We start from the raw sequence: 22,078 nt of genomic DNA, 5'->3' as shown, positions 1-22,078 counted from the left end.
CCACTGACTGATCCCTCCTGACAACATGTCCAAAGCAAACAAGTCAGACGATGTCCGTGGTGATCCATAGGGTTTTCACTGGCTAAGTTTTGGAAGTAGGTCACCAGGGCTTTCTTTCCAGTCTGCCTTAGCCTGGAAGCTCCACTGAAACCTGTCCACCATGGCTGACCCTGCTGGTATTTGAAATATCAATGGCATACCTTCTAGCGTCATAGCAACATGCAAACCACCACAGTACAACAAAGTGACAGATGAGTGGTTGGTCCCCACTTTACGTACTAGAAAATTGAGGCAAAGAGAATTTGTTTGAGGTCACACAGCTATCTGGGAAGTAGGAGGAATACTTTGAATCACTATGCTGAATTGCCTCTTTAGTTTGCTTGAATTCTGTAAGTAAGGAATCATTATCCCTAATTGGCAGTTTAGAAAAATGAGTCTCTTAGAGATTAAGAATCTTTGTCTAGGACACAGGTAATAAGCAGTTAAACTGAAAATCAGCATAACGACGTGAATGTATATTTGAACTCTTTTAAGAAGCCCAATTTTAAGCTATTTGGCTTGAAAGTAAAGAATTGCTTTAGGAAAAATGTTTTGTAAAATGTAAAATTCTATAAATTTAAAGTACTCTTTCTTACGTAGCAAACTCATAATTAATTATGCTAAATATTACTTCTTGGGCATATTCTTTAAATTAGAACCACCAATGACTTTTACTCCACTAAGTGCTCAAAACACCCAAAAGAAAAGAAGTTCAACAGTAAGGATTAAGTTAGGATGCATTAATAGGAAAAACAACGTGGCTTACACATGATAGAAGTTTATTTCCTTCTCATGTAAGAGAAGCCCAGAGGTGAGCAGTGCAGAGCTGGTGTGTTTGCTTCCTTTGTGGCCCTCATTTTCACAAGCCAAGGTAACTGCTGAATTAGGGCCAGCATACTCATGGTGAGAGCAGTTGCACGGATAAAGCAGAAAACAAGGATGGTTGTCTTTCCTTATAAGAAGACTTTATTTCTATTTATTCTCGTTGTGAGCCTAGGAACTGGAGTTTTTTTAACCATGTGGGACCATATCCAGCCAGAACCCAGGGTTCTATTTCTAAGGAGGAACAGGAGAATGGATGCAAGGTAGGCAACTAGACATCCCTGCCATAAGAATAAATGAATGAGTCTTGAAGTAGTTCTACTAATCTGCCAGGTAATTTAGGTCATCACCCCATCTCTGGCCCACTGCCCAGCCTTATTTTTTTGGACAAACCAGTGGAAAAGTCTTTAATGCTACATGACACTTTACCATGCAAGCGTGGCACAACCTCCTTTGATTATGTGGATATCAGAGGCAACAAAAGTCACATGTTGTTTTCCTTTCTCTTCCTCAACATCCCATCCAGGGCTTCAGCAAAACCATTTTCCTCTAAGAATGACCCTAGCAAATCGTAATTATCCTTCCTGTTCTTCCTATTCATGAAAGTGTCTTCCAATTTTGATTTTAACGGTGTATTTGTTTGAAGAAACTCTCATCTTTCTCTCCCATCCTTTGCTGCTGGTATCTAGACTGCCACCACTAGATCTGAGCTTGGCAGGAGTTGTGTCCTGGGCTAGATGTTGATACTCCAGGGAAATCTTTCACCTTAAGCCATTATCACCAAAAAACTTGGAACAGCAGCATTGCTGGGTAGAAGTACTTAAGAGAGTGCTTTAATTATGTTCAGGTAACATTTCAATTGATTGAACTTCTTGCCCTCTCTGGGACTTAGTTTCCTCACCTTACATATAAGGGAGTTGGGAGCTCAATGAGATGTTCTATAAGGTCCCTTCCAGCTCTGAGTTCCTGTGAACAGGAACTGCTTTCAGTTTCAGGATCTATCTCTCCCTGCCCTTTTTTGTCTCTTGCTTTTGTTAATGCCCTTCTTTGCTCGGTGAGGTCTTTCTCCATGGATCATTCTACTCTGGATGCAAACATTCAATTCAAATGTCGCCTCATCTTCAAAGTCTGCCCAGTCCTCTGAGTATTAGTCCAGCTTGTCATTGTCCCCTTTCCTCCCTACAACAGAGATTGCATTTTTTTTCTGTTTCTCTTCTGCCTTGCATGATTCCTGGTGCACAGTATGTGCTCAATAAGAGATCCTAGAGATCATAATGATTGTTATGATGATGATGACAGAGACAAAGATCACAATGATGTAGTCAATAGGGAGGAGCTTGCCCCAGAACTCAATCTTTTTTTTTTAAATATATATGTATTTTTTTATCGTGCTTTAAGTGAAAGTTTACAGTTCAAGTTAGTTTCCTATATAAAAATTTATACACATATTATTATGTGACCCTACTTGTTCTTCCTATAATGTGACAGTGTACTCCTTTCCACCCCGAGTTTCCCATGTCCATTCAGCCAGCTTCTGTCCCTTTTTGCCTTCTCATCTCACCTCCAGGCAGGAGCTGCCCATTTAGTCTCATGTACTCACTTGAGCTAAGAAGCATCCTCTTCACAAGTATCATTTTATGTCTTATAGTCCACTCTAATCTTTGTCTGAAGAGTTGGCTTAGGAAATAGTTTTAGTTTTGGCCTAAGAGAGAGTCTGGGGACCGTGTCTTCCAGGGTCCCTCAAGTCTCAGGCACACGATTATGTCTGGTCTTTTTACTAGAATTTAAGTTCTGCACCCCACTTTTCTCCTGCTCCATTACTTGCCTGTGGATAATATTTCACTGTAATGGGAATATGTTTTTGTATGTATATACGTAAATAAATGGAAACCCTGGTGGCATAGTGGTTAAGAGCTACGGCTGCTAACCAAAAGGTTGGCAGTTCAAATTCACCAGGTGCTCCTTGGAAACTCTATAGGGCAGTTCTACTGTGCCCTATAGGGTCACTGTCAGTCAGAATCGACTTGATGGCAATGGTTTTGGTTTTTGGTTTGGTATGTAAATAAATATAGATTGTTGTTGTCAGTTGCCGTTAAGTTGATTCCAACTCATGGTGACCCCATGTGTCACAGAGTAGAAACTGCTCCATAGGGTTTTCTTGGCTGTAACCTCAATGGAAGCACATCATCAGGGCTTTTCTTTAGAAGTACCGCTGAGTGGGTTCGAACCATCAACCTTTAGGTTAGCAGTCAAGCGCAATCTGCTTGCGCCACTTAGGTATGTATACGTATTTGTGTATAGGTAAAATCTCTGGACCTCTTTATGATATTACCATAGAAAGACTAACATAGATTGGGGTATAAGAAGTAAAATTTTCATCACTCTTTATGTTGGTACAGCCTTGAAAACTCTTCTTCAAGAAATCTATTGAATTTCAATAATTATTCTCCAAAACAATAAGAAAAGCTAGTGATATGATGCATAGAACAAGATGGATGAAATTCAAAGGCATCATCCTGAGTAAAAGAAGCCATTCAGAAAAGTGCATGTATTACATGATTCTACTGATATAAAGTAGCCCTGGTGGTGTAGTGGTTAAGAGCTCAGCTGCTAGCTAACCAAAAAGGTCAGCAATTTGAATCCACCAGCCACTCCTTGGAAACCCTGGGGGGCAGTTCTACTCTGTCCTATAGGGTTATTATGAGGCAGAATTGATTCAACGGCAAGGGGTTTATTGATATGACATTTAAAAATGGACAAAACTGATGCATGGTGATAGAGATTGGACTAGTAGCTACCTTTGAGGGTATTGACTGGGAGAGGCCTGAAAGAACCTTCAGGATAGTGGAAATGTTCTTGATCTGGGCAGTGGTTATATGGCTATATACATACATAAAAAATTACCAAGCTATGTACGTAAGATTTGTGAAATTTACTGCTTGCAAGTTATACCTCTATAAATAAAAAAATGAAGCCAATAGTAGTCAGCCACACTAAAATCAGAAATCTGAAGGGATTTGGTAGAAAATTTTAGGCAAAAATATTTTTTAGAATTCAGTGCAGGCTTTGCTCTAACCAAAAATCCCTTGAAATTATATGGAGTTGATGGCTCCAACACATCAAGTTGTACCCTTCCTATTAAAAGGAAAACTCTACTTAAGCCTTTATGTTTACTTGCTCCGTTCCCTGTAGCTCTCAAGTACAATAGTGAATGTAAGCTACAATAAAAAGGTCATTTTCTTCTTTCAGCAACAGTAACACAAGTGGCTACATTTCCTGATTCTGGATTAAGTTCAAGATTTCAAATACAACTGGACTCGTTTCTGATTAGAAAGTTTGATATTTATCATAGACTTCCCTGTCTTCCATAACCAGTGTGAGAGAGATTGCAAAAAGGTAAACTGAAAGGGACCATTCTTTTATTCAACAATTAACCCCATCTGGGTAAATAATACGGTGCGGTGCACTTGAGCCATTGCTGTTAGGCTCTGGGTTCAGAACTCAACACGGCTTCAAAGCAGCGTCCATGAAATGATGACAAGATGCTGCAGAAATGGCTTTTTATGTGGAATATAATGCGCGTCTAGTGTTACATAGTACAGTAACGAGGAGAAGCGGGTTGTAAAGACGGAGAGGATAGAGTGTCTGGAAGTACTTACCTGAGGGAAACACAATCTTGGTTTAGTTCAGACCCTTAGGCCTAGAAACACAGTATATGGTCTAGAAACTTGAATATGTGAAAACAACTTCACCAAGGATTGTAAGGTTTCCATCACAGGCAAATAAAAACAAAATTCCCTGGCAGGCACCAAAGAAGCCAGGAGCTGAGATGCTTCTGAAAGCCCGAGCTTCATTCCCGCTTTTATCAGATAATTTCGTTATACAAAGGGGCATATGTCTCTTAAAAGTATCAAACAGCACATTAGAACGATGAAAGCCCATCAGTCAACAAATCCTTTTGATAAAGATCGATCGCTCCCTGAATAAGAGGAAAACATAGTCCAGGTCAATCTGTCAGCAAACGCATTCAAAAATCTATACTCTGAATTGAGACAAGGGACTCTAATAAACTGAGATTACTTTCCAAGAAAATATTTGGGTATCCCTACAAGCCCAGGCCCCACACCTGACTGCATTCAGAATTCCCAGGAAGAATAGACCAAGTGATATGCTGAGGTGTGCAGGCATCTTTGGTTACTTCTGAGAGGCAGGCTCTGCCCGACTTCCACCCAGCTGTATCACTTTTAGTAAATGGCACAGGGATGGAAATTAGTGGGGGAACCAGCTCGAGACTTCACCAGCTCCAATTTCTCAAGTCCATTTTCTATTGTGATACAGGTACTCTGAAGACCACATGAAAAACTCCCAGCCAGAAATCTGCTTAAACGATAAACCGCAAAGTCCTTCTGGAGCGAAAAGGACTTGTGTATCTAATATCTGCCAGTTATAAATGTCTCTAAAGAGATGCATGGAGAAAACGGAACTATGGAGAAAATAGATTTGGATAATCTTTTATGACCTAGGAAGCGCAGTTATCTTTGTGAATTGATGGAGGTATTGGCTCTGCCTCCCAGAGAACACAAAGGAGAAGAAGCTAGCATTCATCGAGTTCCTACTATGTGTGCTTTGCAGTGTGCAGCCATTATATCATTTAATCCCAGGACAACCTTGAAAGGCAAATATCATTATCCCTATGTCATAGATGGCACTGTGGGGAGAGAGAAATGTTTCTTACCCCAAGACATTCAGCTAGTAAATGTCAGCAGTGGCATTTGGACTCACTGTGTCCTTTGTATCAGGCCTGTCCACCAGGGTGATGCCAGGCTCTGGCTTCCCTCTTAAGTTCATAGACCAGGGCCACCAGCTACCATCGCTTTGACCCCTCCTCAGTGGTTGAGCTGACCTCTGGGTGGCAGAGGAGCCTCTGGATTTTTTTGGAAAATAAATGTAGTAGTAAATGTAGTACATATAGTAAAAGGGGCTGCCTCCAGGTGTCAGGCAGGTAAGGAAGGACAGACAATGGTGGGAAATTAGAGAAAGGTCAATCTGAAATACACAGTTGGAAAACCCATAGACAAAAGGCCAAATACACAGTTTAGAGGCAGATAAGCATGATACCCTTGGACCAGGTAGCCAGAGGGACCCACAGACCAAGGTAGGTGGTAAAAAGTCAGGGGTAAGGAGAAGAGTAGGAGGCAGAGACTTTGTGCTGCTAGTTAAACCAATCATGCTTACTAACTAAATTGACTAACCAAGCCACTTTGCTCTCTAAGCTCTAGCTGTCTTTACCCTAAAGATAAGTGATGACTTAGGTTTGGGAAGGTCTGGATTCAAAACAGCTCTGCCTCAAATGTGATTTTGTGGGACTGGGGACAAGCGATTCACCCCACTACCCGACTGAGTGCTATTTTCATCATCTGTATATTCAGGATAATGGCACCACCTGATGGAAGAAAAGTGCAGATTAAAACAATAATACATAGGTAACACCTAGCCCAGTGCATGGAGCACAGTGCCTGGAACATACCCTCGGAAATCTCATGTCTTTTCACTTCTCTTTCCATCCTCTTCAGCAAGAACCAGTTCTGTGGTGACATTGGTCCAAAGGCCTAGTATGAGAAAATAGGTAACAGGAAGTTGGGCTGAGGAATTCAGACACAAACAGTGATGCCCACCAAAATGGAGGCAGCTCTGAGGAACAGCCACTTGAGGAGCTCTCCACTTCCCTGTTCCTGCAAACTAGAGAACACTGTTGATTGGGAAAACATTTGGGTGCAGCCAGGACTGATCATTTTACATCCCTACCACCACTTTGGGAAACCCTGGTGGCGTATTGGTTAAGTGCTACGGCTGCTGACCAAAATGTCAACAGTTCAAATCTAACAGGAGCTCCTTGGAAACTCTATGGGGCAATTCTACTCTGTCGTATAGGGTTGCTATGAGTTGGAATTGACTAGATGGCCTTGGGCTTTTTTTTTTTTTTTTTTACCACCACTTTGTGTAAGAACAGAGAGAGGTACTCTGATATTCACCTCGGGCAGGAGTCTGACATGGGACCTCCCTGGCCCCCAACCTCAAACACAGTAGCCTCACTCAACCAACTGCTGCCATGGCACCCTGAACAACCCCACTCCCCACACCACCAGTTGCTCACCCCAGCTTTCCAGGCCATCATCCCTTTGTTTCAGCCTACATCATTCCCATTTTAGCTCTACCCATTTAGCTTTCAATGATTTGGCCATATTTAGTTAGATGGCCTGAGTCTGTAAGCCTAAAAATAAACTATAAAGGGAAGGGGGGTGGGGGATGTGTACAGCACACAAAAGTAGAGAACGGCAGCTTGTAAATGAGAATGAACGTGTTTTACGCTTTCCTCCTTATTTTCCCTTAATAATTTTGTAGAAAGGAGATTGAACTTGGAGTTCTGAGTCAGCCCTTAAGTGGCCTTGTAAGTCATAGACCTAAGCTTCTTATAGGTAAAATAGGGAGGTTTGAGATACTATTTCTGAGATTCCTTCCATTCAAGTATGCTATAAGTCTATCCTATAAGTATTCTGCTTCACAGGGTTATCATCTATCCTTAAAGAGCATTAATGAAACAAGATAGGTGTTAGGAGGCTGCGTAAGAGGTGAGACTAGACTCGGAGTCCTGGATTCAACCCCAAATTTGTCATTTAACTTGATATGCCCTTGTATGAGGCTCTTCTTCCACTCCTCAGCTGTAAAAAGAGAATTTTTATCAGATGATTTTAAAGACTTCTTTAAACTCTAATACTTGGCAATAGATTCAATAAACCATGTCTAGGGCATAAACCATATTTCAGGCCCCTTATCAGGTGTGGAGAAACCTTGATGGGCAAAGAAACATAAACTGTAGCAGGGGTGGGTTTCCTGAAGCTCATAGTATTCTGGGTAGACAACAGAGGGCACTCTTGATATGTATGCATATAAAGGCTCCCCAGAGACCCTTCGCATGAGCTATCATGGTGCATAGTTTTTCTGGAGCTAGGATTTTTACGGTATGTTGCTATAAAGGTTCTGTCTGTTTTGCCCGCCTGCCTCTTGTCTACTGAGCCATATTTAATCTCCTCCATTTGGCCCTGGGTCCTCCTTCCATGGATTTTACTAAATTCTGATATTTCTCAGGAATTAATCTGGGATCCATTTTCCAAAATTCAAATTCTCATGCAAATATCTACATAGATCTAACGTCCAATCACCCTACCTACTTCCAGTCCTAAGCATATTTTCATTCCCTCTCTTCCTTTCACCAGGTTCCCTGTTACTTTATGAAATTAAAAACCAACAAAAATGATATGAAATTTCAAAGTTTGTCTTGTTCCAATTTTTTTTTTCCTCATGGGTTCTTTTAGGGCATTAAATGAGATAATGTATGTGAAAGAGTTTTAGGGAGAGACAGGTAAAGTAGCTTTATAGACTCTACATAAAATCAAATGGGTAATTACATAAATACCACGTAAATCATCATCATCATGACAGTATTTCTCAGGAGAATGTTACCATAGGTACAGTCTTCTCTCTCAAAAGCCTAGTTCATAACTATGGAGCTTTATGGGAATTCTCATAGAACATAAACTAACTAGTACATTCTTGAAGAAAATATAAACCTTTATCTATAAAGCAGTTTGGAAATTTTGACAGCAATGAAACTCAGAAAAATGTGTTAAATGGGCACGTTTGGGATTAGCAGGACATGTTTTTTAAAAACTGTGTTTGTTCTTAAGTGGTACCATCTGCTTAGTGACCACAGCAAAGTCATCTCTGTCTGTCCTTACCTGTGCTGGCCTTTGATGAGTGGATTCCTCAGCTGTAAAATGACAAGCTCTACTAACTGTTATTTAGGTCCCTTCTCTGCCAGGTTTAGGAAAAGAGTGTGCCTTTGAAGCAGGACAAAGCTAAATTTGAATCCCAACTTTGCCACAAAAAAGGGCCTGAGAAAAGTTGCTTTCTTTCTCTAAGCTTGGTTTTTACATCTTGGAAGCGGGGATGAAAGCACATACCTTTTGAGTTTGTCTTGAGGATATAATGAGATAGTCTGTGAAGGGTCAAGCACACATAGTAGGTGTTCAGTAGATGTCCACTGTCTTCCTTTCCTTCTCTTTTACAGTCCCTAAGCTTGGTTTTTACATGTCTGGATGGTAAAAGTAGGGAAAAAAAGAGTAGAATAGGTGTAACTTTTAATCTGAGGGTCCAAGCAATGCCCCATGTTTCTCTAGAACAGAATTATGTTGGGTTTTGAAGGCTTTATTCAAAAGTCTTGCTTGAGCCTTGGTGAAAACAGCCAGGTGACAACTGTGAAAATTAATTGCTCTGTGGACAGTCTGAGCTGTTCTGCTACCATTTCAGCCAGAGCCATTCAAAGCTATCAGCCTAATCTATTTTGCTTGATTTATCCCTTTGGTATTGAAGGGGAACAGAGATTCAGGGAGTGGAACCTGAAGGTAGATTCTAGCAGAGTTTCAGAGTGTCCCAACTTTATATGCAAATAGCCTTTATTTATAAATTTGTGCTTGGTTTTAAAGTCAGTATACTTCAGCTCATGGGCATAAAGCAGAGGAAGCAAAAACTAAGAAGGTAAGCCCTTCTTGAATTGAACAGGCGGTATCTGCCTGACCCGCAGGACATTTTCTTTTACCTAGTGAAAAAGACAAGAATGTGCAATGGAAAATGGCTTACTAATTTTGAAGTGTGTGTCTCTGAGGTACCAGCCATGCTCCTTGTAAGCACAGATCATGCAATATGATACGCATACAATATGACTTTCAGTGGTGCCATGGAGGTGGCATCTCATGGAGATCCCATTTTCCATTGAATGGTCCTTCGCTAGAACTAGAATCAGTGGTCACTTACAGGATAGAACGTACTTGGCAAGCAAAATCTACCGTAGCAGTTTCAACAAATAATTCCAGCTATGTTTCCATTAAAGGGTGTTTTACTCTAAGGGGGGGAAAAATCTTGACAAATTCAGCACTACTTTTAGCAAAACAGTGTGGCACATTCAATCAGGATTACAATGATGTTAAAATGCAGCAGCATTCAAAGGAAGTGTAGCTATAGCCTCAGCCAGGTGCCTTAATATACCAGACAGAAATTCAATGATACTTTTTTTTTTTTAGCTTGATATGTTCCTTAGATTTTTTTCTCTGTGATTCCAAGAGGAAATGCTTATAATTATTGGCTCTCCATGTAATGATTGTCACATTTTTATTTCAGAGAAAACACCCCTGGAAACACATTCCTCGTGGTAACATGAAACCCCCCATTTGGGCCAGATTCTGATTGATTTCAACAGAACAAAGGGACAATTGCATTTCATTTGAAACCCAGATGAGGCTGTCCATATTTCATTTTAAATTGGGAGTGATCATGGTTGGGTGGTCAGTTCTTCAAGGGGAGAAAAACAACAACAACAATATTGAACAGTACTAGTGTATAGTGGCTATTTTCTGGGCTGGAACTGGTTAACGCAGAATTGAAAAGTCATCCTCTAGTAGCCTGAACAGGAACCTGCAGTCTGCAAACACTTATTCCCATCAACACTGCTCCAAGGAGGTGCCGAAATGCAGGGTCCCTCATTCTGATCTTGTGTCTGTCCTGGTATGAATTAACAGAGGGGAACAGGAAATGGACCGACACTGTTCATAAGTAAGGAGGCCAAGCAGGAGGGGAGGTCCTTCTGCTTTCAATCAAGAGCAAGGGTACAATCAGAGGCGTCATCAGTGCATCTCAACCAGCAGTGAACCCGGTCTTCTGCAGGGAGCCGGGCTTCTTTATGGATGGAATTACACACTTTGTGAGTCTGAAGAATTTCTAGAATACCTGTTAACTCAAAGCAAAAATGTGGTGCAAGGAAACCAAATGAGACTGGCGAAGTAAGCAAAGTCAACAGTATATTTCTCCATTTGGCACTGGACCTGATAGAGAAATCGTTATTATCGTTATTGTTATCAATATTATTTAACAGAGTTACTTTTCCCAGTTTCCAATATCCAGAGAAAGAAAGGAAGAGAAAAAAAAAAAAAAATGGTTTTCTTTCAAGGAGGCCTTTAAAATCCAGCATCTTAGAAGCAGCAATTGAGATAAAGTCAGCTCTTGGCTCTGTCACTGGAGATTTATGCTGTAATGAGCACTACTAGCCTTGCTTTTAATATTATTGACACTGACCTTTGCTTTGTTGACATCTTGGGCAGCAACTGTTAAGAGTTGGGAACTAATTTGCTTAATTTCAGCCTTACTAATCCAATAAACTTCCCTGTTTACTTTGCTTGCACAGCAAACTCTTTGAAAACCAGACTTTTAAGCAACTTCCTACTCCAGGAAAGATTTGCAAAAGGGCACTTGGTCTTAATCAGAGAGAGGATGGACTTGTCCCAGGGTGAATGTGGTTGAGGGTGCTGCTGAGCAGGGGCAGGAGTAGGAAACTGTACCAGTGCTAGCCTCCTCCTGAGTCAGAGCTTTACAGTGTAACTGCATGATTTCATTTGAGATGAATTCCCCTGAAATAAAAAAAAAGCTCATGTATAAATGCAAGCACAAAAGCAAACACGTTGTATTTTGTGATTTGCCATTTTATTAGCTGCATCTCCGCTTCTCTCCTTTTATGCAAATCAACATAAGTTGCCTATATTTTGAACAGCATGTTGAAGATGACCTATGTCTTCAAACTTCATTTATTCTCCAGAAGTTTGGTATTTTAGCATCAGAGTCCACCATGATACTAGACACCTCCTTGCTATAAACCAGGTATATCTGACACTGTATAACTTAATTATTAAACTAATATGGCCATTTATGAAACCCTCCCCCCATAAAATGCATAATATGTTAACTTATTTAGAAAAGCCATGTAAGTGCCCCTGAGGGTATAGGGTAGGTCTGTCTTCATAAAAGATATTCCCTAGGGCTTAGCATACTGTCCTTCTGATACAAAGTAGGAGTTTAATAAATACTTGTAGAGCAAATGATGAATGAATGACTAACTTATGTAGATATGATACTCAATTAGCCCTAATTAAATGTTTCATGCACTCAGAAAATATCTTATCACCATAACTGTCTCTGTACAAAGTCAAAGCTACGTTAAAATATTATTAAATTCTTTGGCAATGTTTAGGCAAAACTGTTGGACTAATCACCCCCACTTTTCAGTATTTGTCAGTGTCCTGTAAACACAGGCCTGGGGCAGGATTCTTCGATATTCTCTTACGTTTTGTTTGTTTTTATTTTTTTAAAAGGAAAATGTTTCTCGTGTAGTCCAAATTAAGGGTGGTCCTTTCCACTCAAACTAATAATAATGGTACAATTGGAAAAGAATATCCAGGCAACTTTTATTTTACCGGCCGAAAGAGCAGTCCAATGTAAAGAGGAATGTTCTTGATTCTGGGACCACAAAGCTGTCAGAGAACTCTTGGATGAAAGTCATAATCCAGTGGAGAAAGATGAAAGGAATGTAAAGGTGAATTTGAGGACTTTGGAAATTTAATACGGTGATTTGGTATCAGATTTAAATTCTTTCCAAAACCACTGTGAAATCAAGGTGGGAAGGGGATTAATTATAGAAAGTTGAACACTATTAAAACTCCATATAAAAGTGTTTACCAGTCTCTTTTGCTTCCCCAATCACATAATTAAAAAAAAAAAAAGCCACATATAAGTTATTATATTTTATTGAGCTACATGTTCTACCAGCTAAAAGGATTGTTGTACCTAGTACTGAAGATATAAGTATACATGAATGTGTAAATCACAGGGTCAGAGATACTGTACTGCAACTAACATCTAAGATGAAGGGCAGCCCAGGGTATAAGATGGAGGGCAGTCCAACATCTAAGATGGAAGGCAGCCTAGGAGCTAAGATTGAGGGCAACTAGAGTCTAAGATGGAGGGCAGCCCAGAGCTAAGATGAAGGCTAGCCTAGAATCTAAGATGGAGGACAGCCCAAGAGCTAAAATGGAGAAAAGCAGCCTAGGAGCTAAGATGGAAGGCACCCTAGCATATAAGATGGAAGGCACGTAAAATCTAAAATGGAGGACACCCTAGTATCAAAGACAGAGGGCAGCTCAAGATCTAATATGGAGGGCAGCCTAGCATCTAAGATGGAGTGCAGGCTAGCATTTACGATGGAGGGCAGCCCAGGAGCTAAGATGGAGGACAGCCCAGCAAGTAAAATGGCAGATAGCCCAGGAGCTAAGATGGAGGGCAACCTAGCCTCTAAGATGGAAGGCAGCCCAGCTCCTATGATGGAGGATAGCCCGGAAGCTATGGTGGAGCACAGCCAAGCATCTAAGATGGAGGGCAGCTAGGATACTTTCTCGTAGATAAGTCAACATGGAGCATCAGCCTCCACATTTTTGGAAACAGATCATCTCTGAGTGGATTCGAATCACCAACCTTCGGGCTAGTATTGAAGTGCTTAACCATTTCTGCCACCCAGGATTTTCCAACCTGCCCTTTAGGAAACCATAATTTTCAACAATAGTGTGTGTGACCACTGGAAACCCTGACATTCCTTTCAGTCCTGATAGAGCAAGGCAAAGCTAGAACTCCCTTTGGTTTAAAATCACAGTTCAGGAAGCTAGAAATTCTCAATTAGATTGTGGCTGTAGGAGGAAGTACTTTGTTTATATCAGCTTCCAGTGGCAGGCCTTGGAATTCCTTGGCATATGTCTTCCCGTGTGTGTGTGAGTGTGTCTGTGTGTGTGTGTGTGTCTGTGTGTGTGTGTCTGTGTGTTTTTATTCTGCTCTTTTTATAACTCAGAAGTGATTAGGTTTAGAACTCACCCTTCTTAGTTATGACCTCATTAACCTAATAAACGAAAATCTCTATTTCCAAACAGGGTCATATTTACAGGTACCAAAAAATACCAAAACCAAACCCAGTGCCGTTGAGTTGATTCCAACTTATAGCAGCAACCCTACGGGACAGAGTAGAACTGCCCCATAGGGTTTCCAAGGAGTGGCTGGTGGATTCAAACTGCTGATCTTCTGATTAACAGCTGAGCTCTTAACCACTGCACCACCAAAGCTCCATTTACAGGTACAGGGGTTAGAATTTCAACACGTATTTTCAGGGGACACAATACAGTCTATGACACAGACTCCTAGTTATGTTAGGGAATTGGAAATGGAGCTTAGAGATATCATACTGCAACTTCGTAAATCTGCATACCTAGCACTGTTGGAGGAGATAAAATAGCAACAAAATGATAGTTGACTCAATTCTTCCACTGCAGAGAGAAGCAGGATATAAGAAGAAATAAATTTCTGTATGAGTTGTCAAGGATTTCATTTTACTTGAATCCACAATCAACGCCCACAGAAGCGGCAGTCAAGAAATTAACTGACATATTGCATTGGGCAAACCTGCTGTAAAAGTCTTCTTTAAAGTGTTAAAAAGCAAAGATATCACTTTGAGGACTAAGGTGTGCCTGACCCCCCACCACCAAAAAAAGCAAACAAACCCATCGCCGTCAAGTCAATTCCGACTCATTGCCTCACATGCGTGTGAAAGCTGAACAATGAATAAGGAAGACCAAAGAAGAATTGATGCCTTTGAATTATGGTGTTGGAGAAGAATATTGAATATACCATGGACTTCCAGAAGAACGAACAAATCTATCTTGGAAGAAATACAGCCAGAATGCTCCTTAGAAGTGAGGATGGCCAGACTCCGTCTCACGTACTATGGACATGTTATCAGGAGGGATCTGTCCCTGAAGGACATCTTGATAAAGTAGAGGGTTGTTGAAAAAGAGGAAGACCCTCAACAAAATGAATTGACACAGTGGCTGCAACAATGGCTCAAACATAGCAGAGATTGTGAGTATGGCTTAGGACCAGGCAGTGTTTTGTTCTGTTATACACAGGGTTGCTATGAGTCAGAACCTACTCAACAACACCTAACAACAAACAACAACAACACTAGGAATGGTAACTACAGAATACTCATATCAACTTTCCCCATGCCTATGCCTATGAAAGAGTCCCTGCATGGTGCAAACTGTTAAGGGCTTAGCTACTAACCAAAAGATCGGCAGTTCCCAGAGGTGACTTGGAAGAAAGGTCTGGAGATCTGCTTCCTAAAAATCAGTAATTGAAAACCCTATGGAGCACAGCTCTACTCTGACACACATTGAGTCACCATGAGTAGGAATCAACCTAATGGCAGCTGTTTTGTTTTTGTTTTTATGCTTATGACAGGTGCTACTAATGGTTATAGTATGAAACCTCACAGTCCTTCATCACAGCTCTCTCAGCAGTCACCACCAATCGTAGGAAATTGGCACATGCCAAGGGATCTATTTCCTATTGCAAATTAGTAAAGCATTTGTTGTTCAACAATGTCAAAATAAAAAAAAAATACGTGATGCAAAACTTTTTTTTTTTTTTTTTTGGACTTCTATCTTTACGTGACTCTATTTGCCATAACTCTTACTTTTAATGTCTTTTGGGCAGTTTTTCTGGGCTTCACTTCAGAGAGTAGACAATGATTGTCATGGATTGAATTGTGTCCCTCAATTCAATATGCGTGTCAACTTGGTTAGGCCATGATCCCCAGTATTGTGTGGTTGTCCTCCATTCTGTGATTTTCTGTGTGTTAGAAATCATAATCCCTGCCTATGGTTAAAGAGGATTAGGGTAGAATGTAACACCCTTGCTCAGGTCACATCCCTGATCCAATATAAAGGGAGTTTCCCTGGGGTGTGGCCTGTACCATATTTTATCTTAAAAGAGATAAAAGAAAAGGGTAACAAGCAGAGAGTGAGGACCTCATACTACCAAGAAAGCAGTACCAGGAGCAGAGCACGTCATTTGGACCTGTGGTTTCTGCACAGTGAGGCTCCCAGATCAAGGGAAGACTGATGACAAGGACCTTGCTCCAGAGCTGACAGAGAATGCCTTCCCCAGAAGCTGACGCCCGGAATTTGGGCTTGTAGCCTACCAAATTGTGAGAGAATAAACTTCTCTCTGTTAAAGCCATCTGTTTATGGTATTTCTGTTATAGAAGCACTAGACGACTAAGGTAATGATCATAGTGTTAACCAAATTGCTGTTTCTACCACATGCCCTCATTGGGATCCATTTATCCTGGGATGCTAGCTCTATGCTTATAGCGGTTTTCTAGTTTCATCTTGGGGCTTTATTCCCTGAATGATTGTTCTGTGAGGCAAGAAATAAGACCTATGACAATCTGGACACACATATGAATTTAATGAGCAACTGATTTTAAATAAATATATGGAGAGGTAAGAGACAGAGATGTAGGTAAATCTGAGAGGAAAACCCCAGATTTATGAATCAGGCACTTGATACCCCATAAGAGCCATTTATTGAGTGTTAATTATGTACAAAACACTTTATCTATACCATCTCATTTAATATTTATGACAACCCTATGAGCTAGACAGAGTTGTTATTTCCACTTTACAGATGAGTATACTGAGGCTGAGAAAGTCTAAGTCAATTGTCCAAGGTCACACAACTATTAAATTCCAGAGCCTAGATTCAACCCAGATCTGTCTGATTCTAAAACCCATTCTTTTAACCACTGTACTGTCCTGCTTAGGATGTTAATAAACATACTTTTTCGGCAAAAACAAACTAAAGACTTTCTTGTAAGGCATCAAGCCAATAATAATGTCTTTTCATGTAATAGGTCAACTTCTGCTGTGAAAATGGAGCACCAGGGTGGTGCACAGGATGAGATTTTGAATAAACCTGTAGGAAAGGAAATCCTACCACTCAGGGAACAGAAATGTAAAAGAGAATAAAGAAAGCCCTGGTGGTGTAGTGGTTAAGTGCTATGGCTGCTAACCAAAGGGACAGCAGTTCGAATCCGCCAGGTGCTCCTTGGAAACTCTATGGGGCAGTTCTACTCTGTCCTATAGGGTCTCTATGAGTCGGAATCAACTCGACAGCACCGGGTTTGGTTTTTTGGTTTTTTAGAGCAAGGTAGTTTCACCTTGAAAATAGACTATCAAATGAACGTGGCCAGGTTATCTCCAAACCCTTACCTCCAACTCTTTTGTCTATACTGGCCCTGGAGGGAATTTAGGGAATTTCTCCCATTAAATTGTTAGCTTCAGGAAGATCAAGCCCTGTGTTCTTTCTAGATGTCCCCAAGACCTAGCATAGTGGCTGGCGCACAGCAGGCATTGAACCAATGTTCATGAGTGCTTAAATGTAAGGAATGAAAGAAAAAAAAAAAAAGAGGGAACATAAATAAGGGGGAGGGGAAGAGAATGGTGGAGAAAGAAAAAGAAGAAAGAAAGGGAGGGGAAAGAAGAAATAACAGACATCCTTTAATATCCTGTCATCCTTCTCTCCCATGATGGGACCTCTTTATCTATTGTCCTTCCTTTCTGCTTCTGCAAATTTACCTGCTTGAACCTCTATTATGGACGGTCAATCTCCTGCGTATTTCCTATTCTGGACTTTTCTACCCCTTCCTTTCCACCTTGTTTGCACCTGAGACCTTCTACTATTCATCACCTCTTTTCTGGGAAGGAAGAAATAAAGGACAAGTCGGGGGTAAAACAGATGGTAGGAGGCAGCAGCTCTGTGGTCTGGCCTCTTCCAGTTTGGGGAAGCTGATCAAGCTGCTGTTAGAACTGCATCTGGAACCTCAAACTACTAAGGGTGTTATCTAGAGGCCCTACCTACCTCTATCCAGACCAATAGCCATTAGGTCTAACGGTCAGTATTGGCTACATGGCCAAAGAGAGATATCTGCCTAATAGTGATATTGTTCTATCCGAGACTCATAGCCTGGATGTGGCTTCTTCCATATAAAATAGGTCATTTCACCTCTAGTCTATATGACACCATTCTTAACCCTTTATCCACTGTGAATATGCCTTGAAAAGCAGGCACTGTGCTGTTTAGATTGGCCCCTGTAACTCACACTATAATCACAATCTCACATTTTCCTTTCAGTCTCTGGAGCCCCATGCTAGTTGCCCCCCATGTTCTTTCTTTCAGTAAGTTCTTTCTTTGTGATGGCACCTCCATTCACTTAGTTACTCAGGTGTCACTCTTGACTAACTCTTTTTCTCATATCCCATATCTAGACCATCACAGTCCTTTCATCTCAACATTTGAACTGCGTGCCAAACCAGACTACTTTGTACCAGGGCTTCAAACCAGTTCATTCTGGTTCAAACCCTGCTGAGAATATGCATTTCTAACAAGTTTCTAGGTGATGCTAATGCTGCTGGTTAGGGACCAATTCTGAGAACCACTAGTAGAGCAGTGGTTCTCAAAATGTATTATACATAAGAATCACCTGGGGATCTTGTCAAAATGTAGATTCTGGTTCAGCGTATCTGGGATAGAAATACAAATTCTCAGCAAGGGCTCAAACCAGAACAACCAGTTTAAAGCCTTGCTTTGCACCGCTTTTATTATTCCCCTAGTCCAAGTTACTTTCATCACTCACCTGTTCCACTGCAATAGCCTCCTAACTAGTCCCACAGCTTCCATTCTTTATTCTCTTCAATCCACCCTATAGAGCAGCAGGTAATCCTTTTTATGACCAAGTCAGATCATGACATGTCTCTGATTAAAAGTTGATTGGTCCCCTTATCTCACTCAGAATAAAGTCCAAAGTGCTTGACTTGGCCCTAGGCCCTACACAAACTGGCCTCTCTTTACCTCCCTAACCTCACCCCCTACCTCCATCCCATCACTCACTCTGCTCTACCAACACAGGCCGCTTGCTTTCCACAAACATTGCAAAAACCATCCACCTCAGGATCTTTGTGTTTGTTCTTTCCTCTTCCTGGAATGCTCTTCCCTAGATATCTGCATTGCTCAATCCCTCAGGTAATCCAATTATCTGCTCAAATGTCACCCATTAGAGAGACTTTACCTGACCACCTGTCTAAGGTAATATATTCCCCCTTCCCTGCCATCCCTTCCATTCCTTTATTCTGCTAAACTTTCCTTCATGACACTTGTCACCCTCTGACACATTGTACTGTGTGTTTATTTATTCACTTATTGAACGTGTGTTAGATCTTCACTGAGCAGAAGGCTCATGAGTGCAGAGATTTGGTGTTGCGTACTAGAGAGCCTCAGCACGGTGACTGGAGTAGAGGATGTGTTCAATAAATAGTTGTTGAATCAAAAAAGGAACAAATATCCAGATAGCTTTCCAGAAAGCTGGAATGGCTACAGAGCATCAAGGTCCAGATCTGACCTAGAAAAAAGTGAGACCACTGGATCTTCTTACTGAACGTGCATCCCCAGACCGCTGTTTTGCACAAGGTCTGAGCTTCTGCTGGTTAAAATGAAGTCTTTGCTGGGCGAAAGCAACACTCAGCCAATAGAGTGTCTCCAGCTATACCACTGACCCCCTCCCCATGGACCCATGTTTCCTGCCTACTAATCTAACAGCTCTCAGTAGTAGAGAATAGATGAGTTAAATCTCCCAAATAGTAAGGTAGGCAGTCTTTTTTAAAGACAAACTGAGGCACTAAGGCATAATAATGATTCCAAGGTCATACAGGCAGTTAGGCAAGAAATTAGGATTAAAATCTAGACCACATCCCCTTTTCTTTTGAGTGTTGGCTATCAAAAACATTGTGCTTGGAGCTGGTTCAAGTTTCATGGATGTTTTGTTCAAACTCAAATGAAAAAGACCAAACCAAACCCCAACCCATAGCCGTCGAGTGGATTCTGACTCACAGCAACCCTACGGGACAGAGTAAAACTGCCCAATAGGGTTTCCGAGGCTGCATATCTTTAGGGAAGCAGACTGTCACATCTTTCTCCCGATTAGCGATTAGCAGCAGGTAAGTTTGAACCACAGAACTTTCAGTTAGCAGGCAAGCATTTAACCACTGTGTTACCAGGGCTCCTTCAAATGAAAGGGAGTTCCCCCAAAATAGACTAGTCCCTGACCTTTCCAAAGTAGTGGTCATTGTGTGGTACAGCAGATGAGCTTATGTGATCAGAGCACTAGCGAGTCTGCCTTGGGTTTCTTCCACTGCTTTCCTCCCTCTGTTTGCAGACATAACACTCCATTTCTCCAAAACATCTCTGGTTACTGAGAGTAAATTTTGTGAGAAAATGGTGACGACGGTCAAACAAAGGGTTAACACAACCCAAACAAAAAATCCAGTTAGAAATATTTTTACAACGTTCTTTACACTAGAGAGCGGTGGAGAAAAAACAGCATTTTAAGTGCTGCTCTTTTTCCCATTAGGTTGTCTGCTTTTACAGGTGGCAAGTTTCAGCAAGATCTAAAGGCGAAAGGCTCATGCCGAGATGGTCTGGAGCAGAAAGGCTTGACCTCCCTGACCTCCTGCCCATGCATACAACATAATCACTCACAAAATAGATACTAAAATAATGTCAGCAGTCACCCGGCCTAAACTAATAAAAGCAAGCACGTTGAGAGTTAAGGCAGAAACCCTGTCCTTAGCTCACCCCCTCGGGCTCAGCATTACCTCTTCCCTGGCCTGAATTAACAGAGCCCAAACCAAATGGCTTTTTGCACCTCCCTCCTTTTCCTTGTGTCATTCTGACACTCTTTTTTTTTTCCCCAGCAAGGCCTGACTCAGTGAGTTTAAATGCCCTTTCTTTCTCACTCACCACATCCAAACTTTAATTAAGGCTGTCTCTACATAACACCAACATAACTTGCTGAGAAGTGAAACATTTAGTCAAATAACTGAGTCTGGGGCTGTAAAGAGGAGGGAGAGATGAAGGTCAGAAAGAGTCATACATGACAGCAAAAAATATCCCAAGTGTTTAAACAGGTTCCTTTTCACTTTGTTCCCTCCTCCTCCTAGCCGTAAGCACCCAGCCCTTTTCCTTTCAATTCTGGAGAATGAGCATTTCTTCACTAAGGTGGCTATACGTTTCTCCAGAGCCATCCTCCACTCCTTGTCACATACGAGCTCTGTACATTTCATTATCTCTCTATGCTGTGCTACTTACTCATTTTAGCAAAGAAATTGTGGATCCCATTATCCAATTTCATAAAAATCTGAAAACAGATAATGGTTAGTGGCATTGTGTTTTTTCCCTACTTCTTTGTTTTTATTCTAATGCAGTTGTTTCAAAATATTTAAAATAAATTATATTTATTATTCTAAGAAATAAACTCTTAAAAGGTAAATGTCAAGTCTACAGCTTCAGTGAAAGGTAGTGACCAAGCAGGAACTAAACATTTCTCAACCTAAAAGTTTCAAAGAAATTGGAACATCGTGCAGTATATTGGTTGAGATCCCATTCATGTACTAATACCAAGCAAGCTGTGTTATATGCATGTTATAAAAGAACTCTAAGACCTCATTTCTCCTTCTAGGAGCTGATGTCGTTTATACAACAGCAAGCATGGAATGGGTAAACAAGTGATTCCTAAGCTTTGCAGACATAAACCAAACCAAACCCGTTGCTGTCAAGTCAATTCCTACTCATAGCAACCCTATAGGACAGAGTAGGACTGCCCCATAGGTCTTCCAGGGGCTGTAGTCTTTACAGAAGACTGCCATATCTTTTTCCTAAAGAGTTACCAGTGGGTTCGAACTGTGGACATTTCGTTTAGCAGCCAAGCAGTTAAACACTGTGCCACTAGGCCTCCTTTTTGCAGACATAAAAAAAAAAAAAATTTTTTTTTTTTGATGTTTATTAGCTTTACCTGGGAAGTTTCTTGTCCTATTACTGTTGTCCAAAGACTCTTCAAGTTGGAGTTACAAAATTCCCTTCAAGTTGCATTAAAAAAGGGAAGAAAACCAGAGGCAATAGAAGGCAAAGAGAGAGAAAAAAAGCTTCAGGGCTTTGGGAATTGCTAGATAAGCCAATCTCGATTCATGTTTGAATGCACTGGAGTAAGCAACCCTCATTTAGAAACATGGTTGATGAGAGCTCTGGTTTAAAATAGGAACTTTTCAGATATTTCAAGTGAATAGATTGACAATAAACGATAGCACTGACCCTAACAATTATAATCCAAATTTATTGAATTTTGGCTGGCTGTAACATGTCCAGTCCTGGAATATAGCGAGTATAATGAGAACAGCAACGTTTGGTTTGCTGTAAAAATGGTGGTGATGACAACAATAGTAAGCTCTTTGCCTTTGAGTCTGTTCTGACCTATGGAGATCTCATGTGTGTCGGAGTAGAACTGCACTCCATAGGGTTTTCCCTGGAGCATTTGGGGTGCAGTGGTCAAGAGCTCAGCTGCTAA

Source organism: Loxodonta africana, chromosome 14 (assembly GCF_030014295.1).
Source record: "Loxodonta africana isolate mLoxAfr1 chromosome 14, mLoxAfr1.hap2, whole genome shotgun sequence".
NCBI classification, from domain to species: domain Eukaryota; kingdom Metazoa; phylum Chordata; class Mammalia; order Proboscidea; family Elephantidae; genus Loxodonta; species Loxodonta africana.
The sequence above is the reverse complement of the archived record's forward strand: the minus strand, read 5'-3'. Positions refer to the sequence as shown.